Below are 23650 nucleotides of genomic sequence, written 5' to 3' on the forward strand. Positions count from 1 at the left end.
CGGGCAGGGTCTTGCATAATTAGTGCAGACCGCATCTTCCCCCCCCCCTCTCTCTCTCTTAAATGCCAGAACTGCTGGTTCGTTGACTACCAACGCGGCAGAATCTTGTGCAAAGATCACAGCCAGCGTAAGGTGGAAAACTCGAGCGACTTGGTTCAAGTTCATTAAAGAATAATAACGGGGCAAAACGACCGAAGAAAGAAGTGGACCTGACGCGCGCTCTCCAGTTTCGTTCTGTCGTCGTCCTGCCCTCACTCCAAACAGAAATCATTAAAAAGAAATAGGTAGGTAGGTAGGTAGGAAAAACTTTATTGAAAATGCCGGCAACCGACGGTTTGACGCGTCGTGACGTTGGCCAAGCGTCGACCCGGGGTTATGCCCTCCTCTGCACTACCCCCGTTCGGCCCGTTTGTGGTGGGTCGTGAGGCTTGTGCTTTTCGAGCGCACCCCGGGCCTGCTGGACGGCCCATAGTTGAATGTCCTTGTCTGCAGACTGCACTGCACTTTGAAGTTCGGGCGGGTATATCCTGGAGGTAGCCTCGGTCGGGAACCTGGCACAGTCCCACAAGAACTCTATCCGAGCGATGTGTGCAATGTTTGTGCAGCTGGTCCGGCGGACCAAAAAGAAATAGGCTCTTTTATAGTGCGCTAAAGGTGAGCTTATTCCTTTTTGCTCCCATATAGACGTATTCCTACTTAGAGTGACACCGTGAACTGAAAGAATGGTGACGTTGTGTGCCCCGCTTTGTCTGATTCCAATAACGTACAAACACAGCCTGCGCAGTCCTCCCGCAATAAGCGGCTCCTAATGTCGGGTAGAGCCACAGGCGCCCAGCCGCTGCTAACACGAAACTATAGAGGCTGATCATTAGCACGCGCAACATCTCGGTGTACCTTTAATGGCTCATCGTTGTCTTTCCGTCCGTCCGCGAAATCTGCCACACTGTAGCTGTCAATGAAATGACGTGAACTCGGTAAGAAAAAAAATCATTGTGAACGGCGGGATTCAAACCACCATCTGCCACACTGTAGCTGTCAATGAAATGACGTGAACTCGGTAAGAAAAAAAAATCCTTGTGAACGGCGGGATTCAAACCACCATCCTTCCGTTCCGCAGGCGAGCGTGCTAACGACTAGGCTACCTTTTGCCAACGCATATGTAGTTCTGCTTCTACGGACAGGGACACTTTATTTATCATTCTTTTCTTAGTGCCACAATAATTTTTGTCTAGCGTAAGGACGCCGGAGAGTGCGTCGAATCAGACGGATGGCTCCCAAGCGCCCTCCAATGTCTACATCATTTAAGATTCACGAACAATTGTGTGCTTAACCAACATTTTGACCACATAAGCAGCAACACCGTGCTAAAGGCTTTCGCCTCACCGCACTTTAGATCAACAAAGCGCCCGCCGATTTTTTTTTTTTTTTTTTTGCTACTGCCGATAAGCGCCAGCTCCGAACACGCCATCAGGTGTGATATATGCTAGTAGACTGAATGATAAGACAGTTCCGTGTAAACGAGCCATAGACCCGATCAGAAGACTTCATTAACCGATATCCCGAGCACCTATAAGGCAACGTCTAGTGTCTGATAACTTTATTTTGCGGCTGAGGCTTAAACACGCTCAAGCGAACGCGAGTCAGAGCGACTAAAACCCGGGCGCGGGTTGCGCCGAGAATATGTGCGTGATGGCCCTTCCGCGCGAGTGCAAACACACAAAACACGCGCGCACGTTAGGCAGCAATGCGGGCGATGTCCCGACAGTCGTTCAGACCGTTACAAACAAAGCTGACGCCGACGCGCGGACAAAAATAGCCGAGCACCGACGAGCGCTGGGAGGCAGGGCTCGAGAACCAAGCGAAGTCGGCGAGGGAATGTGTGAAACGCGCGTCCAGTTCCCAATGCGTTGACAAGCACTTTGAAGCCAACCAAACAGAGACAAAATTGTGTGGGCTGTTATTACTGCGTCGCAACTCATCCCACGGCAACATCATCAGGCTTACAGCGTCCCCTTTAAGGAGTGGAGATGAGGGCAAGACATGAATGAAAGATGGCACGGAAAAATGTTGGCCTTCGTTCTTGGAGTGTGGTCTGAGAACGTCTGCTTGGCGTCTGTTTCTGTACGGAAGAATAAGGAGTTTAAGAATAAGGTGATCCTAACGGTTTGGGGGATACAGGAATAGCAATGCGCGTACGCAGAATGCTATCCCAAGGGGCGTTACCGCTCTGCGCATGCGCCCCCCCTCCCCCCTTCCAATATTCCATTATATCCCACAACCAATAGGATCGCCCTATTCCAAAGCTCCATAATAAGCGAGTTTTAGATTAGAGGGATCCTATCGGTTAGAGGATAGGCGAATAGCGATCGCCTGTGCTCATGAGCACTGGCGACCGTCTATTCCCCCATATTTTAAAACTCGCTCATGCAATAAAGATGGCACGGACACACCTCTCACCAAACTCTCGGAGCGCCAACCCCTCTGCACGAAATATCTGGCGGTAACAGTGTGCGCCGTCAATACTATAGTTTCGCGATGTCATCGGCTAGCATATCCGAAGCCGGTTTCACTGAGCGATAATGCATCAGCGCTTCCCTTTCCTTATATAGTAACGCTGAACTGCAGCCGACAGTGACATCGAGTCATTACCCTAATTCCATTCAGGCAGTGCTACGAGCAACGCCTACCATTAGAGTATGGTAACGCTAGCACAAAAACAAAAAGCCGATTAGACAGAGGAAGCGAATTTCGTATTCATGCCACGAGAAGCAAGGCATGGTAAGAATGTATTTTCGGAAGAAAAAAAGAAATTAGGGTGGAAAATTAAATGTTCAACTGCCGTCCGAAGCAAAGAGAACACGACCTTAGGGTCGGATGTTCTGACGCAAGAATTAGTGGAATTCAGCAGGCACGCAGTGCGAAGTGCTTAAGAGGAGACGCAGCTTTCATCAATTTTTTTATGTATTTACAAGATGTTTAAACATATTAGAAATAATCTTATGACTTCTCTCACGAAATTTCACCCTTACGTGTCCAGAAAATTGTTTTTACTATATATTTTTCCTCTGAATCTTGTGAAAAGGTTGCAGGGTCAAGAAAATGTGGCAGAAGGCTGGTTATAAAGATTCTCTGCGTTCTCTCCGCCGTGCTAACTGTCAAGAAAACCTTAGATTTTTTTTTTTTCGCAAAGAACAAATTTTGTTTCGAATTTTTTGGTGCATACAGTGTGCGTTGGTACATATAAAGTATAACAAAAATTAAAATTCAAAACTTGAAAAAAAAATAAAATGTCCGGGCCTGTAGTATGATCCTGGGCCTGTAGCATGCTGCCTGAGTCGTATTTCGTTTCCGTTGTGTTCAGCGTTTTGAATGGAAAAGACAGAATTAAGCGCAACTCGACGACATGGGCAACGATGCTAATGGCCTCGAAAGAAGCGAAGTAACGAGCAGGCTGAATGCATGGCGCTTCCCAGTCGCGGGGAGAGGGTGAAGCTGCAGCCATGCAGGACCAACCAACGTGACGGCCGGGGAGCTGGGTGCAGAAGAATTTTCAGGCAAAGGAAAACTCATCACTGTGAACAGCATATGAGGGCGCGCGAAAAGTCGAACCATGAAAAAGGAGACAGGACGGGGAAAAAATTTCCCAGATGTTTGAAGCGGAAGCCTAACACGAGGCGTCGTGGAGGGACTGTCAGCCTCTGCTTTTTTTTCTTCTTCTTCCACTCGGCGTCGTTTATAGCTGTCCATTTTACGCGCCTTGAGGAACTGCTGTCTTTATATTTTTTTGTCTCGTCGCTTCCTCGCCTGTTTCGGCGCCCAAAGTTTCCACGAAGTCGAGATTGACCGACCCGCCGAGACAGGAGCGTCTGGAGCCGAGTCAAAAGCCAAACCAAATCCGAAGCTGTAAGCCGGCCTGCCTGATCTTGGCAGCTGCTTCCCGCACAAGGCTTCTTCCGTCGGAGCATTCTTTTTAAAAAAACAGATACAAAAAAAGGGGGGACGAGTACAAGTATGTGCCTCAAATAAGAAGAGCATAAAGAGCACGGCGCCAGTGGTTGTCGGGGGCGCGTCATTGGCGGTGCTGCGCCTGTCTTCTGCGCTACGTGACCTGCGTGTGCGAGGACCACCCGTGTCATCCCACGACTGGGCCAGCGCACGTGGAGGAGGAGGAGGCTGTCCACCTCGTTAGATGGCTGCTGCAGCTACTGGCCTCGTCAAGGCGCCGACTGCCCCGGTGTCCCCCCTCACTTCCCGACAGGCGATGCACACAGCATGAACCGATGCTGCTCTTGTTACCTTTCCAAAGCCTGGAAGACGCATCGCGCACAGTGTCGGCGAGGGCTTTCTTCGAAGGGACTCGGCGCGCGCGTGTCTTCGTGTGTTCGTGCAAAGTATGAGGCCCCGCAGTCAAGAGCGGCCCCACTGCGGCCGTGTGGCAAACGTGACCGCGATTTACGCTCTCCTCGCAGAAGTCTGATTTGACCTGACAGCTCGGCCGCCAGGCGCTGCGCTCGGGGGCAATAAAAGCGCCCCGAGACGGTTCTGACAGCCCGCCGAATGGCCGTCGTAAAACAATGCTCCTCCCGATCTCTGCTCGGCCTCCTCCGCCCGGAACGAGGCAGGCCTCGTCTTCGGCGACAACGCGTTCGCAGGAAGGTGCGCTGCTCGGGTGAGCCCCGGCGAAGAGTGGACGCCGCGCGTCTGCTGACGTCGGCACCCTGGAATGAGGTCCGCCGCCAGAGTACGCGCTGTGCCGCCGTGGAAAGGGAAGTGTAAACTAGATATACGCCCCCACGAAATTCAATGCGCACGAGCACGTGGGATGCGCAGGAATGCGCCGCTCGCTCTGGTGGCCGACGCTGCTCGCGACTCGATCGAACCGTGCGCTATGACGCAGCTGTCTAGCATTCGGACGGTTTGATAAACACGCCCGCTGGCGCAGCTACGGGGAACGGGAACATTGTAATTCAGTTCTGTCGGCATCAAGAAAAGCGGCCACAAGAAGAGGCGGATATTATCAAGCCGAGGGAATATTTGCGACGCAGGTCGGCCACGGAAGCGGCTGCGGCCGTGAGGAAGCATGAAATAAATTCATTGCAATTAATTGCTTAATTAAATTAATGAAAAAATGGAAAAGGGGGGTTCAAAGATGTCAAAATGCTGAGAATGAAAAGTCAATGCTTGATGATGGCAATAAAAAATCAGATTGTGTAACTGATGAGCTAATTAATTGAAACAATTGAAAAAAATGAAAATGCTTTAAAAGGTGTTTTCAACAGGCAAGGCGTCGCGGCGAATGGCAATGGCGTTCCGTGGACTCCCTGGCAGCGCTGCAACACGCTGTCGCGTTCCACTCAAAGGCGAACCTGTTGGTGTTGTTGCGACTGCAGGAAGAATGAAATGGAAAGTGCACGGACCTGCCCACTGGCTCAAGCTGAGCCACAATTGCTGCCACGCGCGGACAGTAAAAGGCGAAGCTTAAGCGTCCTCCAACTTTAACATGGCGCGTACCGCGTTCCATGCGGCGTGACTCCGCACCCACTGATTGGTGCCGACGCGGTAAGCCTGTGCGCAGCTGACGGGCACATGGCGCTATCTGGTGCCCGCAGGGCGATGTGCGCATGCGCAGTCATGTGCGTATACGGCACTAATGGTTCCAGGCTTCAGACTTCACCAATTACCAATACCGAAACACCTGCTTTTGCTGAGTGCGAACGTCATCCTCGCCACAACACGACCGAATTTCGCACAGCGAGATGCAGCCAACGATTGGTTGAAACGCGCCTTACAGGAGCGCTGTAAGCTAACTGACAAAACAACAAAGCGAAACTCAAAGTCGAGGCAGCAGCACGCCCGAAGGAAGGGGCCGGTAGTACTTCTCGTTTCCAGCGCCGCCATGCGAGACGCAACAGCTCCGTTCAATTGAAGAAGCAACTGCTCCGCGATCACTCCTTACAGCAGCGGCGCGTAATGACGCTAATGAAGCGGGTAACGGCCGACACGCGCGGCAGCGAGCAAGACGTGCGGCTCTCGGGACAGGGCTCGGGCGGGCCACAAATCCGAACGAGTGGTGCGCGGCCCGATATGCGCGCAGGCGAGCGGTGATGAGTGTAGCCACGATGCCTTCCAGCGGTGCGTTATTGAAGAATAACCGACGACACGGGGGGGACCCACTCCCCTATGTACTCCGACCACGCTCCCAGTAATGCTTCTTTAATACAGGCCCGTCGCCATCACGTGTACGGTGCGTGCGCGCTTCATAGCCGAATATTCCACTCGCGTTGCTAACGGGTGGCGACCCTGAGCGGAGCAGCGATGCTTACTGAAGGCGGCCCTGCCATTGTCAATCAGGGGTCCAACGAGCGCGGGACAACACGAAGCGAGAGAAATGACTGACTGGAGATGTCGACTGATCAGGTTCGCATGCGGTTTCCGCCACCACACTTCAGGCTGAGGCGGCTCATGCATACTGGCTGAGAGAGCACGCTGTTGGAAGAGTTGGAAGTGAGAGAGCACACTGTTGGAGAGCACGCTGTTGGAAGAAAAGAACTGACCTGCGCCGGTCCTGTTCCCTTCTCCTGCAATGTTTGTTTTGCGCAGTTACGCCCTTAGGGATAGTCATTCGGACTCCCCCCCACCCCCCTTTTTTTTAGTGCCAAAGTAATAGTACAGACGTACCAACCGCAAGGAAGAATTTTTATCTTGTGCACGAGAGCATGCACACGCGGGACAGCACCGCACGAGACCCCTGTGCTCCGAACTAACCACCCGAGTAGCTCGGGCCAGTTCGGACGAGCGTCGCACAAGCTTCAGCCAATGGGAGGAGGGCGTCGCGCCACCCATATAGGTCACGTAACCTTGTGGCGTGATCACAAATTGCCCACCGGATTTTGAGCAGCCAGAAGAAAACCTGGAACGCACTCTCCTTCGTTACGAAGCGACCGCCAGCCCGCAGTGATTTCGTCTTGCCCTATCTCTGGGATGGGGAGAACTGGAAGAAAAGACAATAGCTGCGGGGGGGTCGCTTCCCCCATTAACCGGACCGTCGCTAACGAGAGGCGATCGCACGGGGTCGGAGCCAGCAGAATGCAAGCCCGGAGAGAAGGGGGCAACCGAAGCCGAGAAGACGCGAGCGAAGAGGGGGTGCCACCATCACCCAAACCGTCTCGCTGGCGCAGGAAGAGCGAAAGCAAAACCGCCCGGGCAAGTAGTAGCAGCGCACAGGGCGCGACCGAAGAAGAAAGACCTGCACGAGGGTCGGTCGTTAGCGGCAGCTGCCAGGGGTCCGTCACGTTCCGAGCAGGAGCGGCCCACGCGCGAGATCTCTCCAGGCGCCGACAAGCGAGGAGACGGTGCGCGCTGCTGCTGCTGCTGCTGCAGGCGGTGGAGCACTACGCACGCGCCCGCTGCACCGGCCGGCCCCGGGACGGTTGTAATTGGCGGGGCTAATCGAAGGCGCCGAGGCGAACACCACTGCGTTCTTGCACGCTGCTGCTGCTGCTCGGCCGCGGCTTTCTCGCCGGCCACCCCCCTGGTTCGTGCACTACGCTACTTCCCAAGTTGCGCACCCGGTTGCTGCTGCTTGTGTTGCCACTGCATTCGGGGAAGCCCGTTTCGCGTCGGCGCCAGCCAGGCGGGCAAGCTAAAAATAACAGCCAACACCACAGCCCCGTCGTAGGGAGGGAGGCTCCGTAACGCGGGGCCATAGCGACGTCCTTATTACGCTATGCGCTCTCTGCTCGGGCTGGGCCTGCTCCTCCTGTTCGTGCATCGACGCTCCGCTGCAACGCGCGCCAAGCGTGAGGTGCGCGCGAGCGTGGAAGGCGAAACCCAGGTCAACCCGTATGCGCACACCGCCCGTACTCCACTCGGCGTCACACGCGTACGCACACAGAGGGCGCCACAGTCTATACCCTAGACAACCTGCTCCATATAAGGGTGCCAGAAGCCGAGCACATTCCCCCCACGTAGCCACAAGAAGATAGTGGTTCAGCCGGCTGCACTGGAACAGTAGCGAACGACCTGCAGCTCGCGCGACGGCGCTATGCGCGGCCCTGCGGGATAATGAGCCGCAACCAAATGCGCCGTTGGCACGACGACAGCGCGTGGTTGGCGGCGGGATGAGACAGAACATGTAGTGCAGTAAGGGAAAAAAAAAAAAAGAAAGCGGCGCCGAAGCTTCACTGTTCATTTGCCTTTCATTTTATTGCAGTCAATACCTGCCTTTAGCTCTTGTAACCTGTCCGCCCCGGTAAAGACGTCGGGAGAGTTTCTTCGACAATTCAACTTAAGTACTTAAGCGAAAATACAAGGCTTTGTTTCATTAACACAGCGACACGCTGCGTTGAATTAATAGATGAATCCCACCCGCTAAGCTCAACGATATATGGCTGGAACTAGTATAGTCCGGATGAGAAATCGTTCCATACCCTTCTCACCACATTCGTTCATTTTCGCAACCCAGTAAAGCTCAGACTGCCACCCATGTGAACATCTCCGTACAAGACGATTTCCCGGGCTTACAGCTTCGGCTCTATACCTCCAACGACATCACCCGCAGTGGCCCAGTAGTGGTTGGAACTAGCATAGTGCCTCAATAGCTTCTGACAATGCGTACAGTTGACATACACGCCTAGGCTTACGCTCTGTAGTACACCGAAGTGAGATCGCGGCAGAGACTCTGGGCTGGCTGGACGTCAAAAACAGAATACCTTATATGTGACCGAATACCGGACCATAAAAAAGTAGGAAAAGAAAGCAGGACTCAGGAATGCAGTCTGTTACTTCATCGAAATCGCTCAACTATGTCGGAACTTGCACAGCCAACTGCACGTTTTCTTTTCAGGCCAGGGGTTTTACAATACGTAAGCGCAGACTGCGTTGAGCTCGCGCAAATACCGCGTCCAAGAACTTCCCTCCCAAAATTTTTTACACAATCTATAGACTGTCCATAGACGTATTTCTGTGAAGTCTATAGACTATAGAACAGTCTACAGGCAATACAAATCTTAGTCTATAGACTACCAATAGACAAAGTAAATATCTATAGGAAGGTAACAGAGGCTATAAGGAGCCTACAGACTGTCTACAGACCATTTTTGTAAAGGTTCAGAGAGGAAGCTCTCTTCATCCTCGTGTGTAGTAGCGTTGGCGGTAATACGGTCCCTGCGCCAATCGTACACTGCCAATGCCGCAGCAAATATGCAACGCAACCGGTGCCGGAACCTCCACGTTACCTATAGATTAAGTACGCAGTTTGACGAAGAGTCGGCGGGTCAGGTATACATTCACCTCGGAGAGGGCCCACATGAAGTGGACCGAGAAAGGGCCCACGAAGACTGAACTGAAAAAGAGGTGGTGACTGAGGTCGGCGTTTCCGCGCACTCGGAGGCCTCTTCCTCAAACAACGAAAAGGAGGAAGCGAAACTGGGCCGATGCTCAGCGATGCGAGGCACCGAGTGGCCACTTCCGTGGAAGCGGCCGCCGTCATCGCCGCCGGGTTCCCACAATTTCTCCACACGCTGTCAGCGGCCACTCGGTGGACAAGACAATGCGATCATCGCAGCCAGCTGTCGGTCAACGTTGAGAGGCGAGCCGCAACAAAGGAAGGTGGGATCCGACGCACCCCGCGCACTGCGGGCGCCGCCATAATTGCTCCGGCAGGGTTGCAAGCGGTGTCCGGGCGAGGGGGCGTTACAGCGAGCAAAGTGACGTGCCTAGCATAAAGCAAGCACGTCTCCAGTTAATGCCGGCGTTGACAGAAAATGAAAATGAACAACTCTCGGAGGAGGGAGACAAAAAGTGGCGAGGACGAAGAAAACGGGGAGAATGTGGAGCACGATAACAACAACAGACATGTCTGTGCGCTGCCAACGGTCAGCGCGTGCATGGCCGAAAACCTGTGGCAGCACACAATGGTGAATGCCTGATGCAGCCACGAGGAGTCAGGCCGATGGAGCCTGGCTCTCTGCACCTAATGTGCCCGGTCATTGCACCACTCGGACCTGAGTAACTGGGTCCGGTGCAACTCAGTTGCCTTTTTTTTTATCGGTAAAACAATACGTTTGCCGAAGGACGATTTCGAACAAGCGTAATCTGGCCACACAACGCGCGCGCGCGCGCGCACACACACACACACACACACACACACACACACACACACACACACACACACACACACACACACACACACACACACACACACACACACACACACACACACACACACACACACACACACACACACACACACACAGGTCACTTTTGAAGGAAGCAGTGTTAGGGACGGAAGGGGTGCATGTGGAACAATCGATCTTTGAGTGCTTGGAGTTCGTCCATCGGATAGATTCACTGCGGAGTGAAAGTAGGTTTCTTAAAGGAAATTTTTCGCTCCTCTCCTACTTTGTGTGCACCCATGTCACTCTCTGGAAATCAATGTCGCTCGAAGAGTATCTGCATCATCCGCTGCCCCTTCTAAAAGGCCGGCGTCGCACTGTCATAAAAAAGATGGTCCCCGCTGAGCGCACGTAAATAAGGCTCGACGCTGTCACAGGCTGCACTTATTGTACGACGCTCATTGGGCATCTGATAACGTCCAGTTACGAGCCATCTCGTTTTACTACCGCGACACGTGTAAAAAAAAAAAAACAGCATCGACGAGTGCAATTCGTCGGGGAAACCTACGTACTGCCCGTGATAAAAATCGAATTTAATGGACGCTATTAAAGCGAATCTCCGACTATTTGCGGGACCGGCTCTTCGGGAGATAACCGAAACAAGGGAAACAAAACAAGCCAGAAGGTTGTACCGACGGTTTCCACAGTAAACGTTGGTGGCCTAATCAAAGCCGGCTCTTCCAATCGCCGGCGCCCCTTAAACCGCACCGCGCAGTCCCAAGAGCAGCACATGCAGTCAGTCAGCCCGGCGGAACATCAAAGCCCGCATCTGCATTTCTCTGGCGAGACGAATCTCTCCGGGGCTCTCGGAGACGTCGCGAGCCGGCCAGACGCTCCGCGGCTCAACGAGAGCTCGACCCTGCAGCGCCTTTTAAAACAACCGCGCCGCGTTTTTTAACGACGGCCACCGAGAGTTCCACGCGTCGTCCCTCGCTGGGGGCCACCGGGATCCGGCGAGGCGACGGCCCACCGAGAACAGCCCTCTTGTCCAGTCCAAACACGCGCGCCCAAAAGAGCGGACGCCGCCGTCGCCAACAATCAGAACTCGTTCGGCGCGCAACGGCATCGGGCGAGACGTCGTCAACGGAGCCGACGCTTCGGGGCCACCGTGGGGAGACCTGCACCCCCCCCCCTCCCCCCGTTTCTATCTCTCTCTCCAAAGACAGATAAGGAAGCAGCGATTCTCATGACCTGTTTTCCCCTCGTTTAATCACGGGGAACAGAGGGAGAGAGGCGCAACTGCGACGGCCCCCGTTGCCGCAGCACCAAGAACTGCCCCCGATGCGAGACGGCCACGGAGTTAAATCGATGAGCAACTGTCGTGAGCGGCCGCAGCTTATATCGCGCCGGTTCTCACGGCACGTTAGATCTCTGGCGCGATTACTGTCGTGCTCCCCAGCTCCGGGGTGGGCACATCTACAAGGCAAGGATGGCCGACCACAACTGACGCATGGCCTCACGAGACTCCGGGTTTAAAGGGATGAAAATACGAAAGGACTACACGACAGACTAGCAAAGTCGCGCGGCGGCCTCATACCGCCGTGGTTTCCCGCCCGAATATGGAAATGCACATCGAGCGAGAACTAATGACGCTGCTATACGAGACGCCTAGCTAGGCCCATTCTTGTCTGGATACGAGAATCGTAAGAGCCATACACCAGCTCAAACAACGTGCATATGGAAATGTCGGAGGGCAAAAGCAAACAGAGCACAAAAAAGCGTGTCGCTTGTTTCGCGCGTCCAAAATGGTAGAACAGTCTTTCCGATGCCCGCAAACAACGGCACTCGGTCGCAACATTCCCGCCTCCTTTTTCTTTTCCCGCACGGCTCGATTCGTGAAAGCGCAAACAAAACGGCGATCGATCAATACGCTACAAAACCGCGGGAACAGAAATGGGAACAAAGGAATAAAAAAAAAAGGGGGACAACAGAGTGGTTGGGGGCGGAGGGGAGGGTGACCGTTGTAGGCAGGCGCAAGCATAAAAACGCCCCGCGCCGTCAACTGCAGTTTTCTCACGGCCCAAAGCGACGACGAACGGCGCCCGTTTTGCTCCGGCGAGAAACAAATCCCTTCCTCGCTTTGCATCGCTGCTGGGCTTTTTGCTCCCTTCCGGAAATGACCGTCCCCCGGCGTCACTTTTGAGTGGCCATTGTTAAAAAGGTGCTCCCGAAACGAAAGAAGGAACGAGGGAAAAATGAAAACAAGAAAGAAGAAGCGAGCAACGAGAACGTCGCCGCCGCCGTCGATTTCGAGGGCAGCTCCGTAACGACCCAGACTCGGACATGGAGATGGTTCTTCGCCCACCGCGCTGCTCAAATGGACGCGCACTGCCTTCTTGAATGGGCGCGTCTGCTGCTGCGCATCGCTGCGGCCGCTTCTTTCTGACCGAGCATCACAGGCAGAATGCTCGTGCTTACAAACGTTTAAGATCGGACGACGGTCAACCGCCAGATCGCGGTTGGGGATCCTCGCCTAAACAAAGAAGGTCTCTGGGGGCGTGTTTTCGTCCCCGAGCTGCGCCTCGAGTCATCGCTGCAGGCGTTGCCGAGCGGGCTGGAAGGCGACGTTCCGAAGAGGCCTACACTATCTCTATACACGCGCACCGACGCGGCTTCAAGGGCGACGTTCCCGCCCCTGCTTGATGACGCCAAGGTCGCAACACACTGACGATTCCTGTGTAAACCGTAGTAAGGTTTCATCCAGCGGGGCTGAGCGCAAAGCTCAGAATGGACAATGGTCTTCGCAGACGTGGCAACTGCCGAGAAACGTCCCCACGAGAGCGGAGATGAAGTATACGAGGCATACTATACGGCGTCCTCTCGAAAGCCTGGCTCAAAGCGTCAGGCTGCCCAAACAATGCGGGTCAGTGCACTGACAGGCGTATCTCTCCGGCACTCGTCCGAGTCGTCCCGCGTTCTGATGTGGGTCGCCATGAGGTAAACGTCCGTTCCTTCGCATACGGCTCATTAGGGGCGCCGTATGTCGCCCCCATTTTATTTCACAAAGCAGGGCGCAGCCAAGCTTGTGGGCGAGGCGGTGTTTCAGCCTAAAGTTCTGCCCTTTGCTATCGCAATTAAGGCTGCAAAATGAGGTGTCAGTTATTACATTGTATTCCTAAAATCCGATCAACCGCCGTTAGAACTATGCATTTTATCCCTTGATCCTCAAATTGGGTTGTTTCAAACAAGGAGTGGTTTGTGTAGTAGTAGTAAGTGGTTTTATTAAAATAATAATAAAAAGTAAGGAAAAGATTTTTGCTAGCCCCGGCATCTGCCATCGATACTGAATAACCTGAGCTGGTGGAGCGGAAATAAATGATAGCAGGCAGAATGGAGAAATGAAATGAAAGAGGTGAGGGGACAGGAAGAGAGGATAGGGGGAGAGCTAATATACACGAACTATTTACAAAATAAGAAATGTCGTGTCAGAGAAACAAGTTTCACTGTAACATTCGTATCCTGCAAAATCGCGCCAGAAGCACGGGTGCACTAGGGACCAAGGGGTTAACATAGGACGCACAAACAATTCACTGCTTAGAACAGACTAAGAAAGCAAACGAAAATGTGGTGAGGTGATTCCTTAGGAAACTGACTATACTTAGCAGTAATTTCCTTCTAAATAATTTTCCCAGGACGACCCCTTCCCGCAACCAACCGCAGCAATGGAGATCAACAGTTTCCTCGAGAGCATCGCGGCGAAGCGACACGCCAGGAGTGCAAAGAAAACACGCGACTCATTGCGACACCTCCAGAGATAATTAGCTCGGCACAACCAGGCCGCTGTTTGCCCTGGCCGATTAACGAAGCGGGGGGGGGGGGGGGGGGGGGGTTGCGACAACCTCAGCAAAGACGGGACACAGAGAGAATCGCGCTCTACCGCCGACCAGTTGTACCCATTGGTAAAGTAAAATAACCCGCCAAAAAGACTAATTCGACCACGCAAACCGACGGGCCGACGAGAGGGTACTGCAGGAAATGAAAATCGGCGATCAGCTCAATAGCAAAAGCTGGGAGGCCAGCAAAAGAACACGAAAAATGCAAAAGCAATACGCTGTCTTCGATCCGCCGATCGTTGCCGCAGACGACGAAGACTCGCCGCCGGTCATATTATCATACGCACGGTACGTGACCGGCCAGAAGAACGAGTGGGCGTCTGGTCCCAGTCGGAATGACTGAAAAGTCCGGGCCGGCCGGTAGTCAGCGTTTGACGCAACTTCCCCACTATTTGAGCAGAGCCATGATTGAGTTGGCCAGTACGGAGAACGACCTTTGCCATAAACTACACACGCGCAAACATAACATTCATACCGGGCCGAAGAAAGGGGCGCAGTACGGTTTCAATGATGCGCACCGATTCCGAGTGCCACGAATATCATGCTACCTGGTCCGATCGAAAGGGCGGAGAATGCACCTAACTCACTGCGGCTTTCACCAAGCACGAGTGGTGGCGCAGAGGACGTGGGTGGCAGTATAGTTTATAGCGGACGCTCAACTGAAGACAGCTGCGACAGAAACCCAAGAGGCCAGAACCGCGATTAACTGAGCGACTGACGTGTACGGTCTATTATACGAAATTCCGAATGCCGGCCTAGAAGCACTGGAACTAAAGCAGCGTGGATGGTCACCTTGACATTTCCTCATTATTTTTAATTCGGAACAATAAGTTATTCCACGTTCCTTCAATTTATAGATGTTCATACATGTTTATACATATTTATAAATATTTAAAGTGAGAGCTGTTTGATCGTGCCACTCGCAACGCTGGCCAGATCAGGCGGGGCCCCTGAGCTGGCAATGATGTCACGAACCAGACGCGCTGAAGCGGCGCCAACCCCTGAAGACGGGCGCACCTCCCCTTTGTTGACGGTGTTGAGATCGATGAACTAGAGCCTGATAAAAATTCCTCGCAACGTGGCGGCATCAAATGCCAGAGATCTGTTTCCAACACCCTCCAGGGGAGGACGCGGCCATTCATTAACTTTCACCTGTTGAGAGGAAGACTGAAATTCCGTTCCCTCGGAGGTTCCGAAGGGACGACAGGGATGAAATCTCCGGCACAACAGTGTTCAATGGTCCAGCCTTTCCTCTTTGCCATCGACCGAGCTGCGAGAGTGCACAAGTACCACCCCCTGCCATGGACGGTACCCTAGTGTCCATAACTACCAACACGATTGGACAGCTTTCACAGAACTTGATTCCCTGGCCGGGGATCTGGGGAGTACAAACGGTAATTGACGGGGAGATGGCGTGTTACCGAGGTACTCCTGTCTCGGCTGTAAATGTGTAAAATAAATTGTAGTCTCCCACAACACCCCCTGGCTCCCGCCTTAGTTCGACACCAGCCGATTCGTTCGTGGCCCGACACCGGCCATGCAAGTTGTGCCACGACACGTAACCTGGGCCACAACGGTGCGCTGCCTGGCAATATACCCTCACGCGGAATGCCTACACCTGCCGGTTTCCTGAGCGCCGCGACAAGCTCTAGCACTGCGGTGAAACAGCGACGACCATGCAGAAACTGCAGGCGCGCGGATTGCTAGCACGCAGATAACCGATTGTGAACAACGCGCGAATCCTACGAGTTATGGCTCTGTATATTGCCCCAAGGAACACTGGCAGCATTTCTCTAGAGACGGATAAGGACCAGCGATCCTAGCTGGCCCGGTGCAGTGCAGTACCCTCCATGCAAAGATGGCATGGCAGGCGCAAACTTCCTGCTGCAAACATGTACCCGCCGCGGTGGCTCAGTGGCTAGGGCGCTCGACTACTGATCCGGAGTTCCCGGGTTCGAACCCGACCGCGGCGGCTGCGTTTCGATGGGGGCGAAACGCAAAGGCGCCCGTGTGCTGTGCGATGTCAGTGCACGTTAAAGATCCCCAGGCGGTCGAAATTATTCCGGAGCCCTCCACTACGGCACCTCTTTCTTCCTTCACTCCCTGCTGTATCCCTTCCCTTACGGCGTGGTTCAGGTGTCCGCCGGGATGTGAGAGTGCGCCATTTCCTTTCCACGCAAAAACCAACCAAACACGAGCCCTCCCTGCAATCTTCTCCGTTCTGGCACGCGACGACACAGGTTACGGTTCAGGATGTCCCTGGTGGACTGGCCAGCTCCGCCGGGACATAACATAACGCCACAGCATGGAAGAAAATCCTCAGTCAAGAGCAGGTCGTAGAGAACAAAATGAAGTCGACATTCCAGACGAGTCTGAAAGGTGACGTGCCGGCCATTCCTCCGTAATCGGCTGTTAAGCTTATGTTTAACGAAGATTCCTCAAATGTGTGCACTAATTTCATTGACACGTTTCGGTACGCGTTTCATTTCCTACATACACACGCTTTCATCTCCTCATTCTGCGTCAGTTACCATTCTATTACAGCTAGAATTGAATTGGCTGTTTGGGAAAGGAAATGACGCGCTACCTGACTCACATATTGGCGGACACCTGAACCGCGCCGTAAGGGACCAGAAACAAACAGCTGCTGGACAGTGCCCTCAACGTAAAATGCAAATTCGGTGCCTCACATCGCGGTGAACTTTCTAAGGTCTGGAAGTGCCAGCCACGCTCCAAAGCGGCAACGCGCCCCCTATGCACAGGGAGAAAACCGACCGGCGGACAGGTGATCGGGCAGCTCAACCAACGATACAGATAGGCGTGACCAACGATGACGAGAGCGCGATCCTGCCCTCCCTTACCCCGCGCCAGCCCCGTCAAGGCGCGCACCGCCAGAGAGGCGTTTCAGGCAGATCATCCTCGCGCGTCTCCCGAGGATGCAAAAAGGGCCGCCGCCGCAGCTCCGGATGATGGCAGCCTCTGCTGAACGCCGTACTGCAGGTACAGCGACCAGTGAACCGCCTCTCTTCCCAAACCGCGCAGGGCGAAAGAAAGCGGCGCCTGCACGCACCGACTCGTCACGCAGCCAACGCCAGCCGAGCCGAGTTGGCAGCCCCTTGTTGACGGTGCACACATTTTTTTTTTTCCTCCGTGGTGCACACACACGACTTAGCAGCCTTCCTGCAAGCAGATGAGCGAAAGAGGAGGGCTTCTTCTTCTCTTCCCCAAACGCGGCCAATTTTACGCCGCCAATGAACGAGAGGGTGAGGGAGAGGCCCGGTGATGGATGGCACCGGTGCCCAGAAGATTCCGTTCGCATCGCAGAGGAGGAAGCCGGCTCCATTTTCCGGCAACCGGTGCTACAGTTCCTGATGGATTTGCGCGGGGATAACTCGAGCGCGGGGCCTTCTTCCCTCCTATTTTATTTTTCGTTGTCATCTTCTGACCGTCTTCGACGCGAGTTTGTTTCTCCCACGCAGTCTAAGCCCCGTTCTTTTTTCCTATTTTGCTCATCTGCTGCTGCAGTCGATTACGGCACACCGGGCGACGCGGCTTAGGCCAGAAGTGGCGTTGACCTCTAAACCCCGGACTGAGCAGCTCAACTGCGAGAAGACAGCCTGGCCACTGGTCCCTATACGGAGACTTCCTGCGTCTGGGATCTGGTTACGACGAGGAGCGAACTTGTGATCGAGTAAGCCATTTCACAGACTCGTTAGCTCTTTGATGCTTAGGCTTAGCTCGAAAAGGGGAGACGAAGCTATTTCTGCAATCCTCTGCCAGTGTGGGGAAAGACAGTAAAATACGGCCAGAAAGTTTGGTAGCTTAATTTTTTTTCAAGTCGGGATTACTCCGGAGAGTCGCAAAGGGACACTGACGACAAACTGACGCTGGGTTCTATCGACAAGGTACAGCGTTCGAATCAAAACGAGACCACTCTCCCCGAAAACGGAACCTTTAATAGCTCGACAAAAACACAAAACACAACTGTGGCCGCGATGTTCGACAAGTACCAACTAGCCCAGCAACGTACCCTGCATCTGTTTTGATCACCCCAAAGCCCGCGCTGGCCCGCACTTTGATCACAGAAAGAAAAACTCCAGGGAGAACAGGCGGTAGTATGTGCCGCATGGTTTTAATGAACTGTAGTCATAGCACTTTTGCATCACAGAAAAAAAAAAATGTTTTACTCGTAATAACTTCGACCGCGCGCTCCGCTGAAAAGGTCTGCTTCAAACTTTCTAACGACAACGCGCTTCAGTACCCACACCGCGACGCTTGCGAACGTTCCGGCCACCCTTTCAGCATCGCTGACCGTCACAAGCTGCACGTATACTACAGTCCGCTGCCAGTGAAGTTCAACAGAAAAGACCTCGCAACCACGGGGTCAGAAGAGAACGAACAAGCAGTTTTACGGAACGAACGCGGCAGGAAGGGCGAATAACTCTAAACTAGAGGCGAAACAAGGAAAAAGAGGGGAAGAAAGGACACAGCGCAGAGCAGCAGCGTTCAGCGCCTGGGCGTGCGGGACCCCGTTTGTGGGCGGGTATCAGGGGCCGCGGCGAAGCAGTTCATCCCGGCTTTCATGCGGCGACACCAGATGACGGAGGAGGAAGGGAAAAAGGTCTGACGCGGCGCAGACTGATTCGCCGGACGCGTTATTTCCGGGCCATAAAACTGCGACAATGAAGAAGTCGAGGCGCGGCTCAAAACGCCCGCCGCTAAATATTACAGCCGCCAGCAAGCGAAACACAGCCAAGAGAGGCGAGTTCCACGCATGCATTAGCGCGCGCTCTCCCCTTATGCTCGCCCTGTGAGCGGCCCGAGCGCCAGAGAGAAAGCATACGAGAAGTGAAAAAAGTTTCCCATCAAATTATGCGGAGGTCCAGGGTTGCCGAGCCCGCGGTCGTGAGCATTTCATTTCAATATTATATATGCATACCCCAAAGAGGACTATGCTCCTTGGGTTAAAAAAAAAAATTCAGACTAATTCATGCGGGGGTTGCAAAGAAAGATGATTTTTTTTTTCCCTTTTGCCCAACCACCAGTAACATGCAATGAATGAATGAAGAAAGCCAGGATTTGCCACGAAAGAAAGCGCAACTGCGGCCGACGGGTACGAAAAATGAAAGAAAAACAGAGAAAGAAAGGGCAGGACAACGAGAGCAGCCAGCGAGGGTACGCAAGCAAGCTGAAACAAAGTCCCGGAGTCAGTCGGCGTTAATGAACGCGGCTGGAGCGGAGCGGACTGTTGTAATTTTTCCTTGCTCCCCGAGACGTGAAAAATGGGAGTTTGCGGGTGCGGTCAACTAAGAGCGGCCCACCCGACGGCTTGGCCAAGCCGTTTGTATCAGCATTTGTACGTTGCGTTTGCGCGTAAAAGCTGGTACAGGTGATACTCGTATAAGTATTTTTGTTTGTTCCTTTCTTCACCAACTCGCCGCTGAAACTCTTTTTCTTATCTCTGCTCCCTGGGGACTGCATGCTCCCTTTTGTTTGATTGCAAAAACTTTGGTCCCGTTTTCATTGTTCGTTTTACATTTTTTTTTATCATGAGCTAACATTCGCAAAGGCCGCAGTTTTTCGTTCCACGTAATGCAGCTTTATTTGTCTCTGGATAAAATGGAGGGCGCGGGGCGGATGAAAATCTGAAAAGGAGGAAGGAATGGTGAGGTAACGTGAAAGGTTACCCGAGCCAGAATCCCCGAAAGTGGGCAAAACATTTCCTGAGGTTAGACCCGCTTTTTGCCCCTCATTCGCTGCTTCATTCAGAGCAAGAGTTGCCTTCTTTCTTTTCCTCTATCTCTTTCTTTCACTTGCTCTTCTTTTGTCCCTTCGCTCTTTTCTAAGCTCGCATGCGCAGCCAATCCTCGAGAACCATCCGAGTGGAAAAAGAAACTCGGTCAGCGTTTTGGCAGAGCTGGCGCTAACGAGCGCTTGAGCGCCCTGATTTATGCCGGCCTCGCAAAGTTTCCACCAGGCCTAGGTTCGCCTTTCGGACGAAAAATTTAAACGAACACGAAAGTGGATTATTTTTCGTACCGACGTGCCCGAGCGAATAGAAGAACACTCGCTGACGAAACCTTCATTCGTGCGCGAGCTCTGGGCGAAGCTGAACGCAGGATAGCCATATGGAGATTGAGCAACGACTGAGGGAATGAATTTGATCGCACTAGTGGCTAAACGAGCTATAGACGCATAGCTCAGCGGGTGGCGGGAACTCGAAAGCAGAAGGTATGGATCCACTATATCGACCCGATGATACGCCAATGATACGCTGCTCTGCAAAGAGTTTTCAAGTTTCGAGCTGAAAACTTCCCCTCGTGGCCACATAAAAGAGAGAAGAGCGCAAAAAGCCCTAACTGCACCCAGCAGCAGCCACAGAAGGGTTATGGGCTATAGAAGAAGCGAGGAGGACTCTCGCAGGCGCATCCTTTGAAGAGCCGTGGGCGCGCTTCATTAATCTGATCGCCGTCAGGGCCAGCCAGCGGCCATAACTGTCACAATCCAATATGGCGTCGCTGCCTCCCCTCTTTTCTCCGGCCAGATGGATGCGCAGGGCGACGTGAAAGGAGATCTTCCCCCGCACACGAAGAGACCGCCGCAGAGAGAATCTCGCGCATAAAAATAATCAACGAATAAAAAAAAGAGCGAAAACAGAATGAGCCGAGAGAGATGCTCGCCGCCGCGCTCTTTTGTATCGTCCGCCGAGGAGGGCGGCCTAAAGGAGAAGCGACTGCGCCTGATGTCTATGCCGCTCCGCCTCCGCCAGGCCTTTTCACCGAGGCATGCCGAGCGAGTTTCGTGCATGAAGCGTGCCGCGGTAACACTGGGCGGCTCTGCCTTGCCCCCCCCGCGCCTTCCCCGGGTGGCGTCACAGAGCGCCGCTGTTACCGCTCTCTCTGTCCCGCTAAAAAGGTGCAGCGCCGGTGATGCGGCAAACGGAGCCCGCTATCAAATTTGCTAACTTGCTTAATGGTGACAAAACGGTCCGTGATTGGCCTCGAGTCCCTCTTATCGTTCGTTATCATGACTGACAGAGGCAGGCCGGCCTAAACTCATTTTGCACGAGGTCAGTTTTTTCTTTTTATTTCTTTTTTTCTAGGACTTTATTTAGGCCGACAAGTCGCGAATAACCTTGGCCCCCTAAAGACTTTGCAAATCGGGCGCTAACGAAATCATCAGCTTCCACTATGCTGCGCCGTTTTAGCTCTGCACAGTGCCGCCTTGTTTCTTCTTGATTTTTTTTTTCCGGCACGCGGTGCTTTGAAAGAAGCGCCGACGAGGAGAGCGGCGTTGTTCGTTAATCATCGGACGTGACACTGGCACGCCGTGTGACGCGCTGGCAACTCTTTCCGCCACAGACGTGCGCCCTCAGAGCGCCCGGCCACAGGGGCCAGAGTAAGCCAGGAGGCAGGGGAAAAGACTTCAGTCGATAGCCCAGAAAGGGTTTCATTCAACCTTCGCGGGGTGACAGCGCTCCCCCCTGCGGAGGCCATTCCCCGGCCCGGAGACATTAAGAACGGATCACTCTCGTTTCAGAAAGGGGGTCAGATACGTCGCAGGAGCCCGGAAGAAATCCTGCCGCTAATTTCTTCAGTGAATAGAAGGCGGTTCCAGTAACACTTTCTTAAAGATGAACAGAAAAAAAAAAACGTTTAGACAAAGCTGTCGTTAAAAAGTCACTGCGATCGCCGTTGAGAGGCTTCAATAGTCCCCAACGTTTCTCGCTTTAAGAGGTGATAATTAGCCTTTATAATACTTCAAAAATTATAAACTAACCAACTCTCCCGCCTGCGCTAGACGGCGGCCAGCAATACTAATCGCCTGGCATCGACGATGTTCGTCTTCTTTCTACACCAGCTTCAGCGGTTATGGAAACATTCAGTTAATCATTAACTCAGGCAAAACGAAACGCAAGACGTTTATCAGTAGAAAAATAACCAGGAGAAACAGTAATAAATTACAATCTGTGCGTATTCACTACCAATACTGCTGTAACGCCTTCGGGTAACGCGGGGTAATTATTGAATAAAGAATCTTAACGCGTAATGAAGCTGTAGCACACTTAGCCCATCGACTGAAGCGCGTTTAGGAGCAAAAAAAACTAGGGCGATCGTTACAACAGCGCCCCGGGTACAATTCGCAGCCGCCGGCACGTTCTCAGCGTTGTGGATGAGGACGCTATAGGGACAATAAAGCGGAGCCAAGCGAGACTCACGACTCCCAGGGGCCAACGTCATCAGTCGTAATTATTAAGGTGCTACCATTCGCGCCCACCCGGACACGCAAGACCGGAAGTGAAACGTCCAAAAGAGAACCGGCCACGAAGCAACGCATCTGGGTCAAACTGCAATTAAGTTCCACGCGTGAAAAAATTCGTCCATCCGCCTTCCCTGCTATCATTCCTCACCCGGCCTGTCTACATACTTCCCAGGGAACAACCGCGAAATAAAGAAAAAATTGAAAAGGACGAGCGGGAACCAATCGAACAGGGGAGCTGTACAACGCTTCCGTTGCGCCTCTTGCGTTCACTTTTCTCCGACGTAGACCGCGGTACCTACAGAAACTTGGAAAATGCGTCGCCAGGCATAAGGGAGAGCTGCGGCAAAAAGCCGGCAGCGGAGGCATACAACATGCCGCCGGGGGCGACGTTTAGGAACATAAGCGGCTGACCGCGGGGGCAACCGCTTGGAAGGAAGGCGAATTAATAATGAACATCTCCGCATCGTCCCAAAACCGCACCTGCTCCTCGAAGCCACGATCTTTTCTCCTGTTTCTCTGCTTTCTTTTCCCGCCGTACCCATCCAGCTTTCTTCGTTTTCCCCGTGATACTTCCGCGTGTTCTCCAAACGGCGGAGGGGCACCGCGACCCCCCTGGTCCCAGCCACTCAGCCCGGATCCAGGTGGGCCCTGAATTGAACATGAAGGCACAGACATACTAAAAGCAGGGGAAAGAAAAAACGCACGACAGCCAACTGCCCGCTTTGGTGTGTCTAGCGGTGCTCCATTCTTTTGAGGCCAGCTCAGTCGACCATGCGTCATGGCGTTTCGAAGCAATTGGCCGTCGTCTTGTTTGCCTCCCATAAAGCTTTTCTCCGGCAGAGTTCCTTTCTCCTCTTAGTTTTTTTTTTTTTTCATTTCCATCCAGCCTTCGGGTTGGTCTCACCCTCTATGCAAGCCTTCGGGTTGGTCTCACCCTCTCTGCAAGATATATTCTTCTCTTTCTAAACTTCCTGCCATAATCGTTCGCTCCCTTTCGGTCGCGCAAGTTCGACATCATCAAAAAAAGATTCCCCTCAGCTGCACTAGAACGCCCCCTCGCGCTCGTTACGTGGGTTCTAAACATCAAGCGTGAAAAAGAAAGCCAATTGAACGAAGAGGCGAAAAAAGTAAAGAGAAGGATAAAAAGCTGCCGAGAGAAAGAGAGAGAGAGAGAGAGAAGCCATTTCCTGCACCGCAAGTCACGTACCGCGTTCGCCCCCTTTCTACATCGGGGCGTGTATGAAACGTTTTTCGACCAACAAGCAGCAGAAGCCGGGTGGGCAAACCATGCATGGGATGGAAAAAAAAGAAGGTAAAGAAAGAGAGACAGAGACAAACCCGGGAGGAATGCTTGCTGCGTTGTTTTCTTCGATGGACGAT

The 23650-nt window shown here is 53.1% G+C and overlaps 1 protein-coding gene across 1 annotated transcript in view; it reads right to left on the reverse strand.

The window, feature by feature from the left end:
* Nucleotides 1-23650, reverse strand: part of pxb (putative Hedgehog signaling attenuator pxb) — a 193207-nt gene that overhangs the window by 121387 nt on the left and 48170 nt on the right. The gene's annotated exons all lie outside the window — the stretch shown is intronic.

Source organism: Amblyomma americanum, chromosome 9 (assembly GCF_052857255.1).
Source record: "Amblyomma americanum isolate KBUSLIRL-KWMA chromosome 9, ASM5285725v1, whole genome shotgun sequence".
Lineage (NCBI taxonomy): Eukaryota > Metazoa > Arthropoda > Arachnida > Ixodida > Ixodidae > Amblyomma > Amblyomma americanum.